The sequence below is a fragment of the Canis aureus genome, chromosome 6 (assembly GCF_053574225.1).
Source record: "Canis aureus isolate CA01 chromosome 6, VMU_Caureus_v.1.0, whole genome shotgun sequence".
Lineage (NCBI taxonomy): Eukaryota > Metazoa > Chordata > Mammalia > Carnivora > Canidae > Canis > Canis aureus.
In genome coordinates this window covers 55967167-55988136 of record NC_135616.1, presented here as the reverse complement: position 1 = coordinate 55988136, position 20970 = coordinate 55967167, and positions in this window count along the sequence as shown.

Genomic DNA, 20970 nt, shown 5'->3' with positions numbered 1-20970 from the left:
CTGCCTTCAACTCAGGTCAATCCCAGTGTCCTGAGATCAAGCCCCCAGATGTCAGGCTCTCTGCTCAGCAGAGTCTGCTTCTCCCTCCCTTCTGACCCTGTCTCCTGCTCTAGCTTGCGTGTGCTCTCTCTCAAAAGAACAAATTTTAAAAAACTTTAAAAAGTGAAAGATTTCTTAACAGTGGACCTCTATTTTCACATGGTGACTATCGGCTGGCTACAGGACATGAATTCTTTTCTTTCTCAAAGTTTCTGTATTCCCTGCTTTACCTTACCCTGTTTCCTTCACGTGAGTCTGCAACTCCCAATTTAAAATTTCATAATATCAAAAATAGGAAACAAATTACACACTGAACAAAATGGAAGAGTTTAAATCACAATATTTAATGGGGGTGAAACATTATATTTCTTTTCTAATGGGCATTATTGGTTGACACCCCCCCCCCCCCCCCGCCCGGGCATGCATTTTTACCCCTCTGCAATTGTGAGGCAGCTAATGATTTGAATGGGAAAAGACCCAGTTCCAATCCCAGGTCTAGGCCCTAACTGATGTCCATAACCAGCCTAATCTGGTCTCTACCTAACTGTCAGTATTCAAGGACAGATCTAAATTGGTTCAATCATAAAGGAGGCCAGATCTCCTATTTATTAGCAGAAGGAAAGTACTCTGTCTCTTACTCTGGCTGGTATGATGATTGGGCATAAGTCCCACAGTTACTATGGCCACTTTGCTACAGCTGAGGGGAGCCAGCCTGAGGATAAAGCTGACGCATAATTGAAAAGCTCAAACTCAGGTTGAAGCCTACCCCTTCCTCCAGATTTAGTAAGTTCCCTGAGCTAATAAATTTTATTGACTATTTAAAAACGTTCAAAAAATAAAAACGTTCAGATTTGGGATCTCTGGGTGGCTCAGTGGTTTAGCGCCTGCCTTCAGCCCAGGGCGTGATCCTGGAGTCCTGGGATCAAGTCCCACATCTGGCTCCCTGCATGGACCCTGCTTCTCCCTCTGCCTGTGTCTCTGCGTCTCTCTCTCTCTGTCTCTCTCTCTGTGTCTCTCATGAATAAATAAATAAAATCTTTAAAAAATAAATAAAAATGTTCAAATTTGGCTTTTTATTGCTTGCAGCCAAAATTAAGTTTTCCATGCACATTACAAAAGAAAAGACATTATCTGATTCTTCTAAGGATAATATTCTCAATGAGATGAATAGGTAACAATCTACTTGGTCAATTTGTAAAGGGTCTTGAAAGGAACCATCTCCCAAAATTCTATTCTTCACTAGGTTACTTGATGCCTGAGAATCCATCACTACACTTTTTTTTTTTAAGATTTTATTTATTTATTTATTTGACAGAGAAAGAGAGAGAGAGCACACAACAAACAAAGGGAAAGAGAGAGGCAGGCTCCCAGCTGAATGATGAAGGAGCCCGATGTGGGGCTCGATCCCAGGACCCTGGGATCATGACCTAAGCCAAAGGCAGACACTAGCCCACCTGAGCCAGGTGCCCTTACACTTTCTTTTTTTCAACTTTAATTTAAATCCTGTGCCCTCATTAAATCTACTTTACCTGAGAAGAGGACTCCATGACTCTAACCAGCAATCCTATATAAATGAATTTATCATATATAGTTTTTTAGTGATTTTCTACTAGTGGGAAAGACACAAGGAGCCTGAGAGAGCAAAGGTGTCATAGAGGAGATTAGATATACAGAAGACAAACTTTTATATTTCAGTTTTATGTAGGGCTGAAATTCAGAGTAATTCATGCAAATCATACTAAGCCTATATGATAAAGCAAACCTATATTAAAATCACACTTTTAAGATTGAATAAGAACAAAACCAGTGTATATATATAGGGATCAGAAAATCTCCTCAGCAGTGGAAGAGGTAGGCTAAGCCATAACTGTCTCTCTGAAAAAGGATAGCTAACATACAACTTTTGTAATTTGGTAAGAAATAGAAAGGACATATGCCAAAAAACTGTTTTTCCCATACCTTGTGACAAATATCCAACACCCATCTCACCATCAGAACCTTTTTCTTTGGTCTAGGGCAGTGATTCTCTTTAATATATAACAAAATTACCCTAAGACTTTATTTAAAAATTCTGACTTCTATGTTCGAACCCTAAGAGATTCAGGGGACCCAGGACTTCTTTTTAACTTTTTATTACAAAAATGTTAAAGCAAAAAAAAAAAAAAATGTTAAAGCATATAAAACTAGAGAGAATGGTATGAGTCTTCAGATGCCAATCACTCAGCTTGATTTCACCTATGTAGATTTCACCCACAAATACTTCATTACACAGTTCTAAAAGATAAGAATCTTTTTTTTTTTTTTTTTTTTTTGCAATCAATAAAATCCACAATGTGGTAAACTCTACAGGGCAGACCACCAAATTCCTTCAAACAAATAAATTACATAAACAAATATGGGAAGAAGGATGTCTTTAACTTGCTTGGATGTTTTGTTTCTTTTTAACAGCTTCATGAGGTATATAAACATCATATAATAGACTACATTTTATTTATATTTTATTTATTTATTTATTATTTATTTGTTTATTTATTTCCAATATAGTTAATATATAGTGTTAGATCAGTTTCAGGTATACAATATAGTGATTTAACAATTCCATACATCACCCAGTGCTAATCACTACTAGTGCTCTCCTTAATCCCCATCACCTCTTTCTCTGATCCCTCTACCCATCTCCCCTCTGGTGACCATCAGTGTGTTCTCTATAGTTAAGAATCGTGGTTTGCCTTTCTCTCTTTTTTTCCTTTGCTCATTTGTTTATTTCTTAAATTCCACATATAAGTGAAATCATATGATATATGTCTTTCTCTGAATGACTTATTTCAGTTAGCATAATACTCTCTAGCTCCATCCATGTCATTGCAAATGGCAAGATTTTATTCTTCTTTTGTGGCCTAGTAATATTCCATTGTATATAAATATGCCACATCTTCTTTATCCATTCATCAGTTAATGTACATTTGGACTCTCTCCACAGTTTGACTATTGTTGATAATGCTGCTGTAAACATTAGGGTGCATGTACCCTTTAAATCTGTATTTTTGTATCCTTGGGTAAATACCTAGTAGGGCAATTGCTGGATTGCAGGGTAGCTCTATATTTTAACTTTTTGAGGAAACTCCACACTGTTTTCTACAGAGTGACTGCATCAGTTTGCATTCCCACCAACAGTGCAAGAGGGTTCCTCTCTCTCTGCACCCTCTCCAACAACTGTTGTCGATTTTAGCCATTCTGAAGGTGTGAGGTGATATCTCATCATAGTTTCGATTTGTATTTCCCTGATAATGAGTGATGTTGAACATCTTTTCATGTATCTGTTGGCCATATGGATGTCTTCTTTGGAGAAATATCTCTTCATGTCTTCAACCTACTTTGAAATTGGATTATTTAATTTTGGGGTCACGAGTGGTATAAGTTCTTTATAGGTTTTGGATACTAACCCTTTATTGGATATCTCATTCGCAAATATGTTCTCCATTCAGTAGGTTGCCTTTTAGTTTTGTTTTTTTGTTTTGTTGATCATTTCCTTCAATGTGCAGAAGCTTGATGAAGTCCCAATAGTCCATTTTTGCTTTTGTTTCCCTTGCCTAAAGAGACATATCTAGAAAAACATTGCTATGGCTGATGTCAGAGACATTACTGCCTGTGTTCTCTTCTAGGATTTTTACGGTTTCAGGTCTCACATTTAGGTCTTTAATCCATATTGAGTTTATTTTCGTGTATGGTGTGAAAAGTGAAAAAGATACATTCTTTTGAATGTATCTGACCATTTCTGCACATATTTAATGTATTCAATTTGACAAGTTTTGAGGTATGTATACATCTATGAAATTATCACAACAGTCAAAATAATGAACATATCCAGTACTCAAAACAGTTTTCTTATACCTCCCTGTAATTTCTCTCTCCTACACCCTCTCCCATCCTCACATAACCACTATAAATTAGTTTACATTTTTCTAGAGTTTTCTATAAATGGAATCACATACTATGTATTGTTTTGTGTTGCTTCTTTCACCTGGTACACTTATTTCGAGATTCATCCATGTTGTTGCACAAATCAATAGTCACTGTTTTTTTAGTCTTCCAGTCTCTTAGCACGTTCTCCACTCCTATTGGATATCAGTATGTACCTGGCATCAGTTCCCCCTCATGCTCTGTTTCTCTGTTTTCCTTTTCTAAAACATGGGAATTGGGGCAGCCTGGGTGGCTCAGTGGTTTAGCGCCGCCTTTGGCCCAGGGTGTGATCCTGGAGACCAGGGATTGAGTACCACATCAGGCTCCCTGCATGGAGCCTGCTTCTCCCTCCACCTGTGTCTCTCATGGATAAATAAATAAAATCTTTAGAATAAATAAATAAATTAATTAATTAATTAATAATAAAACATGGGAATTTCCCCTACCTTGCTTTCAAAATATTGACATTGGCAACATATATCTTTTTCAAAATTTTAGATTATTATGCAGCATTCTAGATTTCATTATTTTTTCTTAACAATGTAAGAAATGGTTTTAAAGTTACACATTTTTAACAATGTAAAGAAACTATTGAAAAAGAGCTGTTTTTTTGTTTTTTTAAACAAAATTTTATTTATTCATGAGAGACACACAGAGAAAGGCAAAGACATAGGCAGAGGGAGAAGCAGGCTCCCTGTGGGGAGCCTAATGTGGGACTCGATCCCAGGACCCCGGGATCACAACCTGAGCAGAAAGCAGATGCTCAACCACTGAGCCACCCAGGTGCCCCAGGAACTCATGTTTTAACAATGGGAAGAAGCTATCTAGTCAAAGAGGGAGCCTACCTCTGTGCCAATGTTGTGTCACCAATTTTAGCAGAGTTCTTGTTCCCTGATGCATACATTACACCAGCCACACAGACATAGCCTTGACAGTGACCCCAAGTTCCCTTGAAGTACTTGCCACAGGCCTAGAATTTAGATTTCGGATGTATCAGAAATATTCCTTAAATATATATGTTTTGCAGAGAAACAACTTCAAAAATTACAAATACTTTCACAGTAAAGGAAGGAAAATTGCCACTTTCCTCTTCTGAGTCAAGGGAAACCCACGCCCTCTCCACCACCTCCCACCCCTACTCCCAAGACATTTTGAGTCCCTTTTCCCTTTGCCACATACAAAATAAGCTGAAAATTTGAAGAAAAAAAAAAGGTTTATGTATAACTTCTTTTGGAGTCTACCTAACCTAAAAATAAAGGAGAATTAGTAAATGAAAAACATTGTTGCTTTAGAATGTTTTGAAAGATCCCTAACACTTCTCCCATTCCAGAAAGACTCTTACTACTCTTTACTTCTTTGATTTAATAACAACTTCTTGTGGAAGATCATTAGTTTATAATGTTTATACCTATATACATCAATTCTAATAATTTCAAATTTTATACCAAAACCTAGGCTTTCAGATTATTTTTAACAAAAATTATGTCCTGTGGGGAAAAAAAATTATGTCCTGTGATTATACCCTTAATATCTTAGTTCATTAGGTAAGATAGTTTATTTATTTTTAAAGATTTTATTTATTTATTAGAGACAGAGAGAGAGAGGCAGAGACTCAGACAGAGGGAGAAGCAGGCTCCACGCAGGGAGCCTGATGTGGGACTTGATCCTGGGTGTCCAGGATCATGCCCTGGGCTGAAGGCGGCGCTAAACCACTAAGCCACCGGGGCTGCCCAGGTAAGATAGTTTATAAATGGATGTCAACTATTTACTTTCTAGACTTTTTGGTATATCTTAAATTGCATAATAATTTTTAATTTAATACCACCATCGCTTTCTGCCTTACTTTGGATACATAACTTTGAATCTCTTATGAAATTCTTATCTTTTTCTTCTGTGGACCCACAACACCTGGTACATACTTTCTTACTTTTACACTTTTACAGCACCTGTAACACTTTCATACATTTTAAATTTTTCATAACTACCTCCACTAGATTTTAAATCTTTGAAGAAAGGATCCCTGGATGGCGCAGCAGTTTAGCGCCTGCCTTTGGCCCAGGGTGCGATCCTGGAGACCTGGGATCGAGTCCCACGTCGGGCTCCGGGTGCATGGAGCCTGCTTCTCCCTCTGCCTATGTCTCTGCCCCTCTGTGTGTGTGTGTGTGTGTGACTATCATAAATAAAAATTTATTAAAATAAATAAATAAATAAATAAATAAATAAATAAATAAATAAATAAATCTTTGAAGACAAAAATCATGTCTTTTTTTCCCCTAGTGTGTAGACATTCAGTAAATGTTTATTCTATGAGTAATAGCATGAATGAACACATCAACAAATTTGTTTTAGAAATTACTGAGATGGAGACGCTCCGGTGGCTCAGTGGTTGAGTAACTGCCTTTGGCTCAGGGCGTGATCCTGGGGTCCTGGGATTGAGTCCTACATCGGGCTCCCAGAAAGGAGCCTGACTCTCCCTCTGCCTATGTCTCTACCTCTCTCTGTGTCTCTCATGAATAAATAAATAAAATCTTAAAAAAAAAAAAAGAAATTACTGAGGTGCATCTTCTCAATGAAATAGAAAGCTTAAATAATATAATAAGTTACTGAGTTTCCTACTAATTGATTGTAGTCTTTCTTTGGTTGCAAGTGACAAAAAATGTTCTCTTCAAGAGAAAGCAAGCATTTAAAGAAAATCATATCTACAGTACAAGTAAGGATTTTTATCAGTAATTCTAATTTGTTAGTAATGAAGGCTTTCCCTAGCTATGTTATTAGAAGAAATATATTTAAGTTTCTATGCCAGTGGCTCCTAACTGCTTGCTACTACGTCTATTTTCTCTTTCCACCTGAGTAACAAAACCCCAAACTTATTCAAAATGAGAATGTGCATAGCTAAAAAAAAAACTGCAATTCCTGATCTCCCTTACAACTATAGTCTGACAAAGAGAAGTAACTGAGACATTTTCTTCAAAGAGAAGGAATGGGCTCTTCTTTCTTCCCTCCTGTTTACCTAGAACATAGATATGGTTGAATCTAGCAGAGCACACCATGGGAATGGTGAAATGATGAGCTGGAAGGATTTAGGCCCCTTATGACTTTGTAGAAGTTCCAAACCACCTGAAATGCCAACTTCTAAAACTTCTTTTATTGAAAATTAAGCCTTGTATGTGTAATGCATTGTTATTTATTATTTTTGGTTTTACTCACTATAGCTAGACCTAATTCTAACTAGCACTCTTACCCCTAAACCTTATTTTAAATTCATACTCCTTAATTGATTCTCATGATTTTAGAATAATTAAAATAGTTTCATAACGGGGTGCCTGGGTGGCTCAGTTGGTTAAGCATCCAACTCATGATTTCAGCTTAGGTCATGCCATCAGGGTCATGAGATCCAGCCCCACATAGGGCTCCACATTGAGCATGGGATTCTGCTTGGGATTCTCTCTCTCTCCCTCTGCCCCTCTCCCCACAATGTGTGTGCTCTCTCTCTTTCTCTCTCAAATAAATAAATAAATAAAACCAATTCATAATAATGTAATTCCTTTAAAAACAAAGTCATTTCATAGTAATGTAATTCTTCTAAACTTGATACTATTTATTTGGATCCATCATATTTAGAAGGATAGCTATTACAGAAAGTTTGGATGATATTTTTGGTAATTCTTCCTCTTAACCATGGCTAAAAGGTATATTTTAATACTTCTTTGAGTAGTCTCTACACACAATGTGAGGCTCAAACTTATGACCCCAAGACCAACAGTCTCATGCTCTACCAACTGAGCCAGCCATGTACTGCTAAAAGGTGCATTTTAAACACATTTCAGTTTGCTAATCTTACTGAAAGTATACTGCATTTTCCCCTACTTTAGGAAGACTGAGTTTTTTCATTCAAATTTTATATTTATTTCTTCCATAGAGCTTTTTTCCACATTCATTTATTTCAGAATTCACTATAGTGATTGGTGAATGAAACTAATACTGAAGTTATAAAATTTTTATTTTATAAATTTGGGCTTGCAATGAGTATTTTCTCCTAAGACTGTACCTGCAAATTCTGAAAGGTTTCCACTAACCTTACAGTGGAAAAATCTATGTATTTGTTACATTGAGCTAGTGTGACTTGTGAGATATAGTCAAAACATAACTGTTCTCTTGACATGAATTCAGAGGGTGAGTTTTTCCCCCGAGACCAACATGAAAATCCCAGCAAGTCTATGACTTTTCTGCTCCCTTATCTTACAATTACTTTAAATCACAAAATTCAGCCTCAATTTGACATTTAGAAAGGAAAGTCTTAGATAAAAAGGAATGTGGTCAGCTGTTTCTCTCTTTCCTATTTACTTTCTTCTCTACTCAGTAGTTACTGTGATGGAATCCCTGGGCTGCAGTTCAGAGAGGGGATAGGGAAAAGGGAGCAGAAAGGTCTTACTTGGCTGGTACTACATTGAGATGACTTTATACTTGCTGGGACTGTCAAATGTTTAAAATGTTTAAAATTGTTTAAAATTGATTCTTTGTCTTATGGGAACCGTTCCTCAGAGACTCATGGTTGGTCAATCAAGCTCAACTCCTCCAACAATGTCTGACACAGGACATATATTCTATTCCTCTTGGGGCTACTCCTCCCTTAGCTGCAGATTTTTTGGATATCCACACCATACAGTTCTTTCTGTTAGAGCCCAATTGACATATCAGATAGTCCTCTTGAGTAGGAGTCAAAAAGATCTCTTTAGATTGGCTCGTTCTCCCCTGTGTGGCCCACATGTGGTCTATGGGAAGCTTTATGCATCATTTGTCCTAACAAATTCCAAGAGAGTTTACTGGGCCCAATGCAACGGAGCATATCCTCTTCAATAACAAAGAGCCTGCCAAGCCATCACTTTCTGGCCCTCAAGATTTTCCAGGGGTGGTGGGAGGAATCAGATATCAGTATTTTATACCCCAAATTTCCCACCATAGTTTTCTGAATAATCCTTTAAGAATCTGTACTCACTAGGCCAGGGGTAAAAGGGCCAGCATCCTCCCCTGCCCTACCTTAGGTGAGAGAGGCGTAGGATGTAAAACATTGTTTTATCTAAAGAATACCACTTCACAAATGCACAAATGCAGTCTCACTTTCCACTGCCTGACTCTTGTGGTTTTTAAGAACCATCTAACCAGTGGAAATTTGTTTTGAAATTTCTGCTGGGTGATCTGGTGCTTCACTCTGAAAAATCACACCTATTGCATTAGAGTGCTTTTTTCAAAAATTTTTATGCAACTTCCTGTTACATTTGTCACAGCTTCAGATTGCAAATAGCCAGACTTTTCAGAGACATCTTTAAGACAGAATTAGCAGCTCTCCAATAAATTATGCTTTAACAAAGATGACATCCTTCATTAAAATAATAAGAATATCAAATGATTTTTAAAAATCATAAAGTAGTCACTTCCATGCAAAGTAAAAGTTAATATTTTTATCTCTAAGCAGTAACTATTTATCAATAGTTTATTTGAACTCCTTCATCATTCCACGATGAATACTTTCAGTATTTTTTTTTATTTATATATATGTATAGTTTTTCAGTTTGTGGAATAATTCCAATGACTGACTATGTTACATAGCTTGCTAATGAATAACATTTCTACGTATTTTAACTTTCTCTTATCCAAAAACTTTCCTTCTAAGAGGATAAATAGAAGGAAGAAAAGGAAAAGTATAGGGACATAATAGATTTGTGTCCCTGGCATGATTCCCTTATTACTTTTTTCTCTAATCAGAATAATATATGACCTTTACCTACCCTCAACACTCTGCCTTTGAGGGATATTACTTCAAAGCCTTCTCCTTCCTTCTTGACTAAAGCTTTCTGCATCATCTTCATTTGGTCATTTTATTTTTTTTTTATTTTTTATTTTTTTAATTTTTATTTATTTATGATAGTCGCAGAGAGAGAGAGAGGCAGAGACACAGGCAGAGGGAGAAGCAGGCCCCATGCACTGAGAGCCCGATGTGGGACTCGATCCCGGGTCTCCAAGATCGCGCCCTAGGCCAAAGGCAGGCGCCAAACCGCTGCGCCACCCAGGGATCCCCATTTGGTCATTTTAATAGTAAATATTCCCATTCATTCTGAACAAATATTTATTGAGTACTTCTTAGGTAGAATACACTGCTCTTGGTGCTGAGATACAGCAATAAACATGATAGAAAAAGTTCAGAATAACTTGTAGATACTTGTAGAAAACACCAGTAGTTAAAAAATAAATAGGCAGTATAATATAATGTCCAGTGCTGATAAATGCAATGAGGAAAAATAAAAGCATGTTGAATCACTATATTGTATCCCTGACATTAGTATAACACTGTATGTTAACTAACTGCAATCAAAATAAAAATTTAAATAAATAAAACATAATAAATAAATAAGCAATAGGAAATTTCATTTTTTTTTAAAGATTTTATTTATTTATTCATAGAGACACACACACAGAGAGAGAGGCAGAGATATGGGCAGAGAGAGAAGCAGGCTCCATGCAGAGAGCCCAACATGGGACTCGATCCTGGGTCTCCTGGGTCTCCAGGATCACGCCCCAGGCTGCAGGCAACGCTAAACCGCTTCGCCACCGGGGCTGCCCAGGAAATTCCATTTTAGATAAAGCAGGCAGGAGAGGCCTCTGTGGGAAAGTGTCAGAAAATCTATGATGTGAGGGTCAGTTAGTACAAATGGCTTAAGGTGGGAGAGTCCTTGGTATGCTCTAAGAACAGCAGAGAAGCCAATGTGATTGGGGCTAGTTATTGAAAGAAAAGTGGTAGGAGATGAGATTGGGGGAGTGGGAAGAGCCAGCCAGTGGCCAATATGATAGAGTGCCTTTGTAGACCATGGCCCACAGTGTGTACAACTTAGATTTCATTCCATGTTGATAGAAACCATTTTAAATAGAGGAGTGACATGATTGGTTTTATACTTTAAAAGATCAACTGGGGATGCCTGGGTAGCTCAGTAGTTGAGTGTCTGCCTTTGGCTCAGGGTGTGATGCTTGGGTCCAGGGATCGAGACCCACATCAGGGGTCTACTGGAATGCTGCATCTCCCTCTGCCTATGTCTCTGCCTCTCTCTCTCTCTCTGAGTCTCCCATGAATAAATAAATAAAATATTTTTAAAATAAAAAAATAAAAAGATCAACCCGGCTCTAGAGTTGAGAACTGGCTATGGAGGAACAAGAGTAGAAACATGGAGACCATTTAGGAAACTGGTTTAGAAGACCAGATAAAAGGTGATGGTAGTTTGAAATAGAGGCATATAGGGAGAGGTAGGAAGAGGTGATTGGATGCTGGATGTATTTTGGAGATAGAACCAATAGGATTTGCTGATGACCTGAGAGTTGAAAAGGAATCAGGTATCATATGAAGAGTTTGACTCCAGCAATTAGGTAAATGGTGGTAACACTGAGGAAGGGACAAATGGAGTTGGAAGACTGTATATAATCTAAAGTTCAGCTTTACATTTTAAGTTTGAAAACAATTCACCATCCAAGTGAAGATTTTAACATTAAAATTAGGTATATGATCTTGGGTATTAGCTAGATAGAGAGATGAGTCTCAAAGATTCATCAACATATAGTTTTCTTTAAAAAAGAAAAAAAAGGCGGGGGGGAGGAGAAAAACAACCTCAAACTTACAGGAAAGTTGCAAGTACAGCATAAACAACTCTTTCCTTGGTCACTTGAGTCAATGTTGATTCAATAATGACCTAGTGAGAATGCTGCCTCATATCTTATCACTTCCTAATACTTTAGTGTATTCTTCCCACAAATAGGGACATTTTCCTGCTTAACCACAATAAAACTATTGAAATCCAGAAATTAAGGCTGTCATATTACCACCATCTAATCCTAGTGACCTTTATATCAAGAGGATTCAGGGTACTTGGATAATGCAGTTGGTTAAGTGCTGACTTTTGGTTTTGGCTCAGGTGGTGATTTTAGGGTCATGAGATCAAGCCTCTCATTGGGCTCCAGGCTCAGTGCTGAGTCTGCTTGAGATTCTCTCTCCCTCTCCTTTTGCCCCACCTGCTCATGCTCTCTCTCTCTCTAAAATAAATAACAAATCTTAAAAAAAAAATAATTCTATTCAGAATTATGTTTCTTTAGTCTTTTTCATTCCAGAACAATTTCTTACTCTTTCCTTGATTTTCATGATTTTACTATTTTTCAAGATTTCAAGGAAGGGAAGGGAAGGGAAGGGAAGGGAAGGGAAGGGAAGGGAAGGGAAGGGAAGGAAAGGAAAGGAAAGGAAAGGAAAGGAAAGGAAAGGAAAGGAAAGGAAAGGAAAGGAAAGGAAAGGAAAGGAAAGGAAAGGAAAGGGAAAGAGTATATGTATATGGTTTGCAAAGTCATAAAACTGGCTGAGATCTCCCAGGGAGTAAGGACAAATAAAGGAAAACTGAGCCCTAGGGAACCCCAGCTTTGACATTTACTTGTCAAAACAATGAGGAGGAAACAACAAAGTAGACTATGAATAAGGAGCCAAAGAGATAGGGGGAAGACCAGGAGAAGGAAGTTTCTTGGAGGCCAACATAGCATGTATTCCGAAAAGATCAACTATGTTGAATATTACGAAGAGGTGAAGCATGATGAACACTAAGAACTCAGCATTGAAGTTAGCGATATGGAGGGCAGTGGTAGACTTGATGAGAGTATTTACAGTGGAATGATGAGAACATAAAGCCTTATTTGCAGTGAATTCAGAACTGAAAGATGACTACATAGGAACAGCACATTTATAAAATTTTCTTTCCAGTTTAATTCTATAAAAAGGATTAAAGAAATGGGGCAGTGTCTAAAGAAGGATGAGAGATCAAGAGGTTTCTTTTATTAAATTAGAGATATTAAGTATATTTCTCTTTTTATTATTATTATTTAGGCTCCACCCCCACCTGGAGCCCAATGTGGGGCATGAACTCACAACCCTGAGATGAAGACCTAAGCTGAGATCAAAAGTTGATGTTTAATCAACCAAGCCACCCAGGAGGGCTGTTAAATATACCTCTATGTTAGTGTTGATGATCTCACAAAAAGAGGAAAACTGATACAGAAAAGAGATAAGATAATTTTAGAAGTGAAGTTCTTGAATGGGCAAAAGGGGATAGGACCCAGAGCACAGAAGTAGGGGTTGGATTCAGACAGCAATAGAAACAATTCAGCCTTCATAATAGAGGGGGAAGGATAGGATTAGTGATGAGAAGTTGTGAAAGTTTCTCTTCTGACGGCTTCTTTCACTCAGTGAAATGAAAAGTGAAATCATCAACTAAAATGGAAAAGAGAGGTGTAGAGGAATGAATGGCATCATCTGGAAAAGCCGGTGAGTCAAATGACTAGGGAAATGTAAAGAATGGCTGGACAACATTGAGAACCCACTTGAAACTTGAAGTCACAATTTTAAAGTGAGTCCAGTCAGCATGATAATTTTTTTTTTCTCCAGTTGGTAAGACTGAGTAGGTGGGAAGTTGTATTATACCAGGAGTTTTGCCAAGCAAGTACCAACAGAGAAAAGGATGAGGGTGTTGAGGGCATAAACTATGAAAGCTCACAATACAAATCACACAATGTTTAAAATGTATTTTAATAAAAAATTAAAATAATTATAAAGTGGGACGCCTGGATGGCTCATCAGTTGAGTGTCAGCCGCAGCTCAGGGCATGATCTCAGGTTCAGGGATCCAGTCCCACATCAGGCTCCCTGCGAGGAGCCTGCTTCTCCCTCTGCCTATGTCTCTGCCTCTTTCTCTGTCTCTCATGGATAAATAAATAGAATATGAAAATATTGTTAAAATATAATAATAATATATAATAATATAATAATTTCACCATAATAATATGTATGTCCACATATAAAACATATAAATATAGAAGTAAAATATTATCTTCTTAACTATAATTGCCGATCACATTTGGTGACACTATTGTTCCTGTGCACAAGAATTACAAATACTAAATAAATTCAGAATTCGATGTTATTGTCATCATCAATATTTTCACTATACAACTCTGAGTTCTATACTAAATAGTTATTATTCCTTATCTCAGAACTGAATACAGTTTAGGAAATCCTGAGCTAAATTTTTCCCTTTGCATTTAGGAGGCAATTAACTTAAATGTTTTGGCCCACCTCACCTCTGTTCTGTCCTGGGGTACCAACAGTTCAAATAGCTGTTAGTTCAGTTTTATTTTCTTATCCCAATGATAGTGTAGCTAAACCAGCAGGGAAATCCATTGGTACTGACTATGTGAGAATAGTTACACATATATCATACATGGCTCCAGTTCTGATATCCAGATGTGCCTCAGGCCTCAGTCCCTTTCAGAACTGAATGGGTCAAGATCTTTGTATGTATATTCATTCATTCCGTCACAATTAATTGAACAACTATCTTGTGTTGGCTCAATGGGGGGGGGGGGGCAGTTAAAATGAATATTCTGTTTTCTATCCTCAAGAGGTTTTTTCAACAATAGGCCAGATAAGATATGCACACAAAGAATTCTACAAAACTGTTTGTGATGTGTTATATTGTTGATACCAAGTGAATGCTATAGTTATACAGAGTGATTGTTCATTCCAAGTAGAATGAACAAAGAAGGCATTAGAGAAGATGTGGTGTTTGAACTGGGACTTGAAGGATGGCAGAATTTTGAAAGGGAGAGAATTGAATAAGAAAGCATTCCAGGCAGAAGGAGTGGCATGAGCAAAAACATGGGCGGTAAGGAAGAAAAAAGGAATGGAAAGAATAACATGCTTTAGATATCATTGACAATAAGACCAAAAATCCACTTGATAAAGTTTAGATGAAGTAGGGTCTATTTATTTATTTTATTTTATTTTTTAAATAAATTTTTATTTATTTATGATAGTCACAGAGAGAGAGAGAGAGAGGCAGAGACACAGGCAGAGGGAGAAGCAGGCTCCATGCCGGGAGCCCAACGTGGGATTCGATCCCGGGTCTCCAGGATCACGCCCTGGGCCAAAGGCAGGCGCCAAACCGCTGCGCCACCCAGGGATCCCAGTAGGGTCTATTTAAAAAGAATTTCTCACAGATTCAAGAATGGGCAGGAAGTTTATCTGGGCCCCCACAAACATGTGGAACCAGGAACTGGAAAGTTAAGAGCCAAGATTAATCTTTCCTTCATTTCTATTTTTCATTGCCTACTTCTTTTCTCTCTCTGTCAATTTGGGACCCCCGAGAAATAAACACCAAGATATGCACATACAAGGAAAAAAAACCCACACTGTACCTCCTAGCACTAGTTCCCAACAATTTATCAGAGTCTCTGTGATCCATTTCCAATGCCCTGGAATGGAGAATTAGAATGACACTGTTTGAGTCAAATATCTACACCGCTGTTGCTAGGGAGTATGAGGTTATGTGGTACGAACATAGAAACAGGCCCTTTGTACAGATGGGGCTAAGGATCACGTGCAGTTTGTTAAGAAGGAGGCCAGGCAGAGGAATAGAGGCATGTCTATTTTCAAAAATACTCGAGTTAGAATCCAAAGATCTGGGTGTGAATCACAAATCTGAAATATATTACCCATGTGATTTTCTTAGCTGATAGTTCCTCTTGGTATATGTTGCTCCCTCATCTGTTAAAGGAAGATTAATAATACTTTAGAAGGCTATTATAAGAATTAAGTGATATAATAAATATGAAAACACTTCAAAAATGGTAAAGCCCCAGACAAGAACAAAGGGCAGAAGGATTAAAGAAAGAACAATTAGTCCAGGTTTGATAAATCAGGGTTTTATTTAAATAGTGGAATGCATGCTGAATTTGAGCAAAGAATATGGAGTCAGAGAATCTATTAGGAAGTTATACAATAAACCAGTTTGTAAGGGTGTAGTACCAGTTCATCTCAGAGATGAAAGGCAGTGGTGGTAAGAGTACAATAGTAACAGTAGTAATAGAATTAGGATAGAATAGTAGTAGAATAAAGACAGTAAAGGAATTAAGTAAGAATGTGGATGTGAAAATAATTTTGAAACTTTATGCCATATGAGCCATCCCATGGAAATTTACTCCTCCAGACTCTGCATAAACTTATGAAAAAGGAAAGACACTACATTTCATTCAGGAATATTCCTCTGGGGGCACCTGGGTGGCTCAGTCAATTGAGCAACCAACTCTTGGTTTCCATTCGGGTTGTGAGATCAAGTCCCATGTCGGGCTCTGCACTCAGCATGGAGTCTGCTTGAGAGATTCTTGCTCTCCCTCTCCTGCCCCTTTGCTGTTTCCCCTGCTTGTGCTCTCTTTCTCTCAAATAAATAAACAAAATCTTTTTAAAAAGCTGGAGGGGAATACTCTTCTCCTTGCACAGGAAACTCATATGAAGAAAAGAAGATTTAAAAAATGTTAAAATGATATTCTTTGACTGGGGGACAGAAGGAATTTTGAATCCAGGAACAGAGGGAATTTCAGTGTAAGTAGATGGCCAAGTATGATATTTTTGACAGGTACCAAAAGACTATCTTGCCTAACAATATATTCCACTGGTCATGCTATGGTAGCTAATGTTTACTGTTTCGATTAAACACATTGAAGGTTTCTATTAAATATATACATTATGTTGGAATAATTCAGCAAGGAAAAGTAGCTTGTTATCAGACACAAGCAGAGGAACCCACTAATAGAGAAGGAGATTTTTAGGGACACAAAACTTGTTGAAAAAATATCACCTTAAAACTAATCAATTTATCAGAATATCTTTCCTATCACCTAGAAGGAAGAGAAGGAAAAGCAATGAAGGACAGGAGAATTTTGCTGCAGGAGGCAGGAGATCACAGATGGCCTCAAGCTGGGATTGACAACTTCTAAGAATTATACTGTCATGACTAATCTCCCACCCTCCCCCCTGGCTGCTCCGTGTCATCTGAAACAGAACATTGAGAAATATTCCAGGAGAATTGTACTCTGGATTTTAGGTTCTTCCAACAGTAGAGGAAACTAGAAAGATGGCACTCTTATATTCTGACATAGGGAAAATTTCAGGAATAAGTTTGAGGTAGAAGGGAACAGAACCAGAAATTAAGTTTTGGTTGCATCAAGTTTCAGATGCGTATTAAATAACCAAATGCAGTGCCATAGGCAATTGATATATAGAAAGTTATATTTATGAAATTAGAGTTCAATAAGGCAAGACGCTTGAACCACAGAAATTTGGGATTGCTAGTATATAGAGATGATACTTAAAACTATGAGAATGAAGGGTGCCTGGCTGGCTCAGTTGGAAGAGCATACAACTCTTGATCTCGGGTTCATGAATTCGAGCCCCACGTAGGGCATAGAGATGACTAAAAATAAATAAATAAATGCACGTAAAAAGAACAGAACCAGGAGAATGAGTTCACTGACAGAGGGAATGAAGATAGAGAAAATAAAAGAACCAAGCCTAGAGACCTAGAGCAGTTCAACAATTGGAGGCTAAGAGGATGAACTCTCCAAGGAAACTCAGAGGAGCGGCTTGTGAAATAGAAGGGACCAATAGGATCCAACAGTACATTAAGAAAATTATTCACCATGACCAAGTAGGATTTATCCCTGGGACACAAGGCTGGTTCAACACCCGTAAAACAATCAATGTGATTCATCATATCAGCAAGAGAAAAACCAAGAACCATATGATCCTCTCATTGGATGCAGAGAAAGCATTTGACAAAATACAGCATCCATTCCTGATCAAAACTCTTCAGAGTGTAGGGATAGAGGGAACATTCCTCGACATCTTAAAAGCCATCTATGAAAAGCCCACAGCAAATATCATTCTCAATGGGGAAGCACTGGGAGCCTTTCCCCTAAGATCAGGAACAAGACAGGGATGTCCACTCTCACCACTGCTATTCAACATAGTACTGGAAGTCCTAGCCTCAGCAATCAGACAACAAAAAGACATTAAAGGCATTCAAATTGGCAAAGAAGAAGTCAAACTCTCCCTCTTCGCCGATGACATGATACTCTACATAGAAAACCCAAAAGTCTCCACCCCAAGATTGCTAGAACTCATACAGCAATTCGGTAGCGTGGCAGGATACAAAATCAATGCCCAGAAGTCAGTGGCATTTCTATACACTAACAATGAGACTGAAGAAAGAGAAATTAAGGAGTCAATCCCATTTACAATTGCACCCAAAAGCATAAGATACCTAGGAATAAACCTCACCAAAGATGTAAAGGATCTATACCCTCAAAACTATAGAACACTTCTGAAAGAAATTGAGGAAGACACAAAGAGATGGAAAAATATTCCATGCTCATGGATTGGCAGAATTAATATTGTGAAAATGTCAATGTTACCCAGGGCAATATACACGTTTAATGCAATCCCTATCAAAATACCATGGACTTTCTTCAGAGAGTTAGAACAAATTATTTTAAGATTTGTGTGGAATCAGAAAAGACCCCGAATAGCCAGGGGAATTTTAAAAAAGAAAACCATATCTGGGGGCATCACAATGCCAGATTTCAGGTTGTACTACAAAGCTGTGGTCATCAAGACAGTGTGGTACTGGCACAAAAACAGACACATAGATCAGTGGAACAGAATAGAGAATCCAGAAGTGGACCCCGAACTTTATGGGCAACTAATATTCGATAAAGGAGGAAAGACTATCCATTGGAAGAAAGACAGTCTCTTCAATAAATGGTGCTGGGAAAATTGGACATCCACATGCAGAAGAATGAAACTAGACCACTCTCTTTCACCATACACAAAGATAAACTCAAAATGGATGAAAGATCTAAATGTGAGACAAGATTCCATCAAAATCCTAGAGAAGAACACAGGCAACACCCTTTTTGAACTCGGCCATAGTAACTTCTTGCAAGATACATCCACGAAGGCAAAAGAAACAAAAGCAAAAATGAACTATTGGGACTTCATCAAGATAAGAAGCTTTTGCACAGCAAAGGATACAGTCAACAAAACTCAAAGACAACCTACAGAATGGGAGAAGATATTTGCAAATGACATATCAGATAAAGGGCTAGTTTCCAAGATCTATAAAGAACTTATTAAACTCAACACCAAAGAAACAAACAATCCAATCATGAAATGGGCAAAAGACATGAACAGAAATCTCACAGAAGAAGACATAGACATGGCCAACATGCACATGAGAAAATGCTCTGCATCACTTGCCATCAGGGAAATACAAATCAAAACCACAATGAGATACCACCTCACACCAGTGAGAATGGGAAAAATTAACAAGGCAGGAAACAACAAATGTTGGAGAGGATGTGGAGAAAAGGGAACCCTCTTACACTGTTGGTGGGAATGTGAACTGGTGCAGCCACTGTGGAAAACTGTGTGGAGGTTCCTCAAACAGTTAAAAATATACCTGCCCTACGACCCAGCAATTGCACTGTTGGGGATTTACCCCAAAGATACAAATGCAATGAAACGCTGGGACACCTGCACCCCGATGTTTCTAGCAGCAATGGCCACGATAGCCAAACTGTGGAAGGAGCCTCGGTGTCCAACGAAAGATGAATGGATAAAGAAGATGTGGTTTATGTATACAATGGAATATTACTCAGCTATTAGAAATGACAAATACCCACCATTTGCTTCAACGTGGATGGAACTGGAGGGTATTATGCTGAGTGAAGTAAGTCAGTCGGAGAAGGACAAACATTATATGTTCTCATTCATTTGGGGAATATAAATAATAGTGAAAGGGAAAATAAGGGAAGGGAGAAGAAATGTGTGGGAAATATCAGAAAGGGAGACAGAACATAAAGACTGCTAACTCTGGGAAACGAACTAGGGGTGGTAGAAGGGGAGGAGGGCGGGGGGTGGGAGTGAATGGGTGACGGGCACTGGGTGTTATTCTGTATGTTAGTAAATTGAACACCAATAAAAAAAAAAAAAAAATTAAAAAAAAAAAAAAAAAAAAAAAAAGATTCCATTAAAAAAAAAAAAAAAAAAGAAATAGAAGGGAAATCAGGTAAGTGTGGTGTACAGGGAGACAAAGGAAGATAGTGTTTCAAGGAGAAAAGAATTATCAGCTGGTATCAAATGCTGCTGATAGGGTCAAGAAGATAAGAGAATTCCCATACCAGTCTCAGGTTTCAAGGAAAAGAAGATAACAAAGATTTGTTGTTGGCTTTGCACTCACAACAATAGAGATGATGATTTCTTACTGCCTTTTAGGTAAATATATAGCATTATCTTCAAGAAGATTCTAAAAAAAAAAAAAAGAAGAAGAAGATTCTAGTCAGAATATTCACTGAGTTTGCCACAGTTCCCAAATAGTCACATTTACTGAGTGCCTTTTATGAAGAAGACCCTGGGCTCCTTGTGGGGGCAACAAAGATGAATAAGAAAGATATGGGTCCTGACTTGAAAAATAATCACTGCTGCTATATTCTGAACACATAACTGGGTGTTCAGCACTGTGTAAGGCACTTTACAAACACTATCTCATTTAATACTAACAGCAACCCTATGTGCCAGAAATTTTTATACTCTTATTTAATTTTGAGATTTAAAAAAAAATGTTTATCTTTCAGTAATCTATATCCAATGTGGAACTCAAACTCACAACCCCAAGAGCAAGAGCTGCCTGTTCCTCTGACTGAGCCAGCCAGGTGCCCATCTCATTTTTATTATTTTATTTTATTTTATTTTTATTTTTTTTAATTTATTTTTTATTGGTGTTCAATTTACCAACATACAGAATAACCCCCAGTGCCCGTCACCCATTCACTCCCACCCCCCGCCCTCCTCCCCTTCTACCACCCCTAGTTCCTTTCCCAGAGTTAGCAGTCTTTACGTTCTGTCTCCCTTTCTGATATTTCCCACACATTTCTTCTCCCTTCCCTTCTATTCCCTTTCACTATTATTTATATTCCCCAAATGAATGAGACCATATAATGTTTGTCCTTCTCCGATTGACTTATTTCACTCAGCATAATACCCTCCAGTTCCATCCACGTT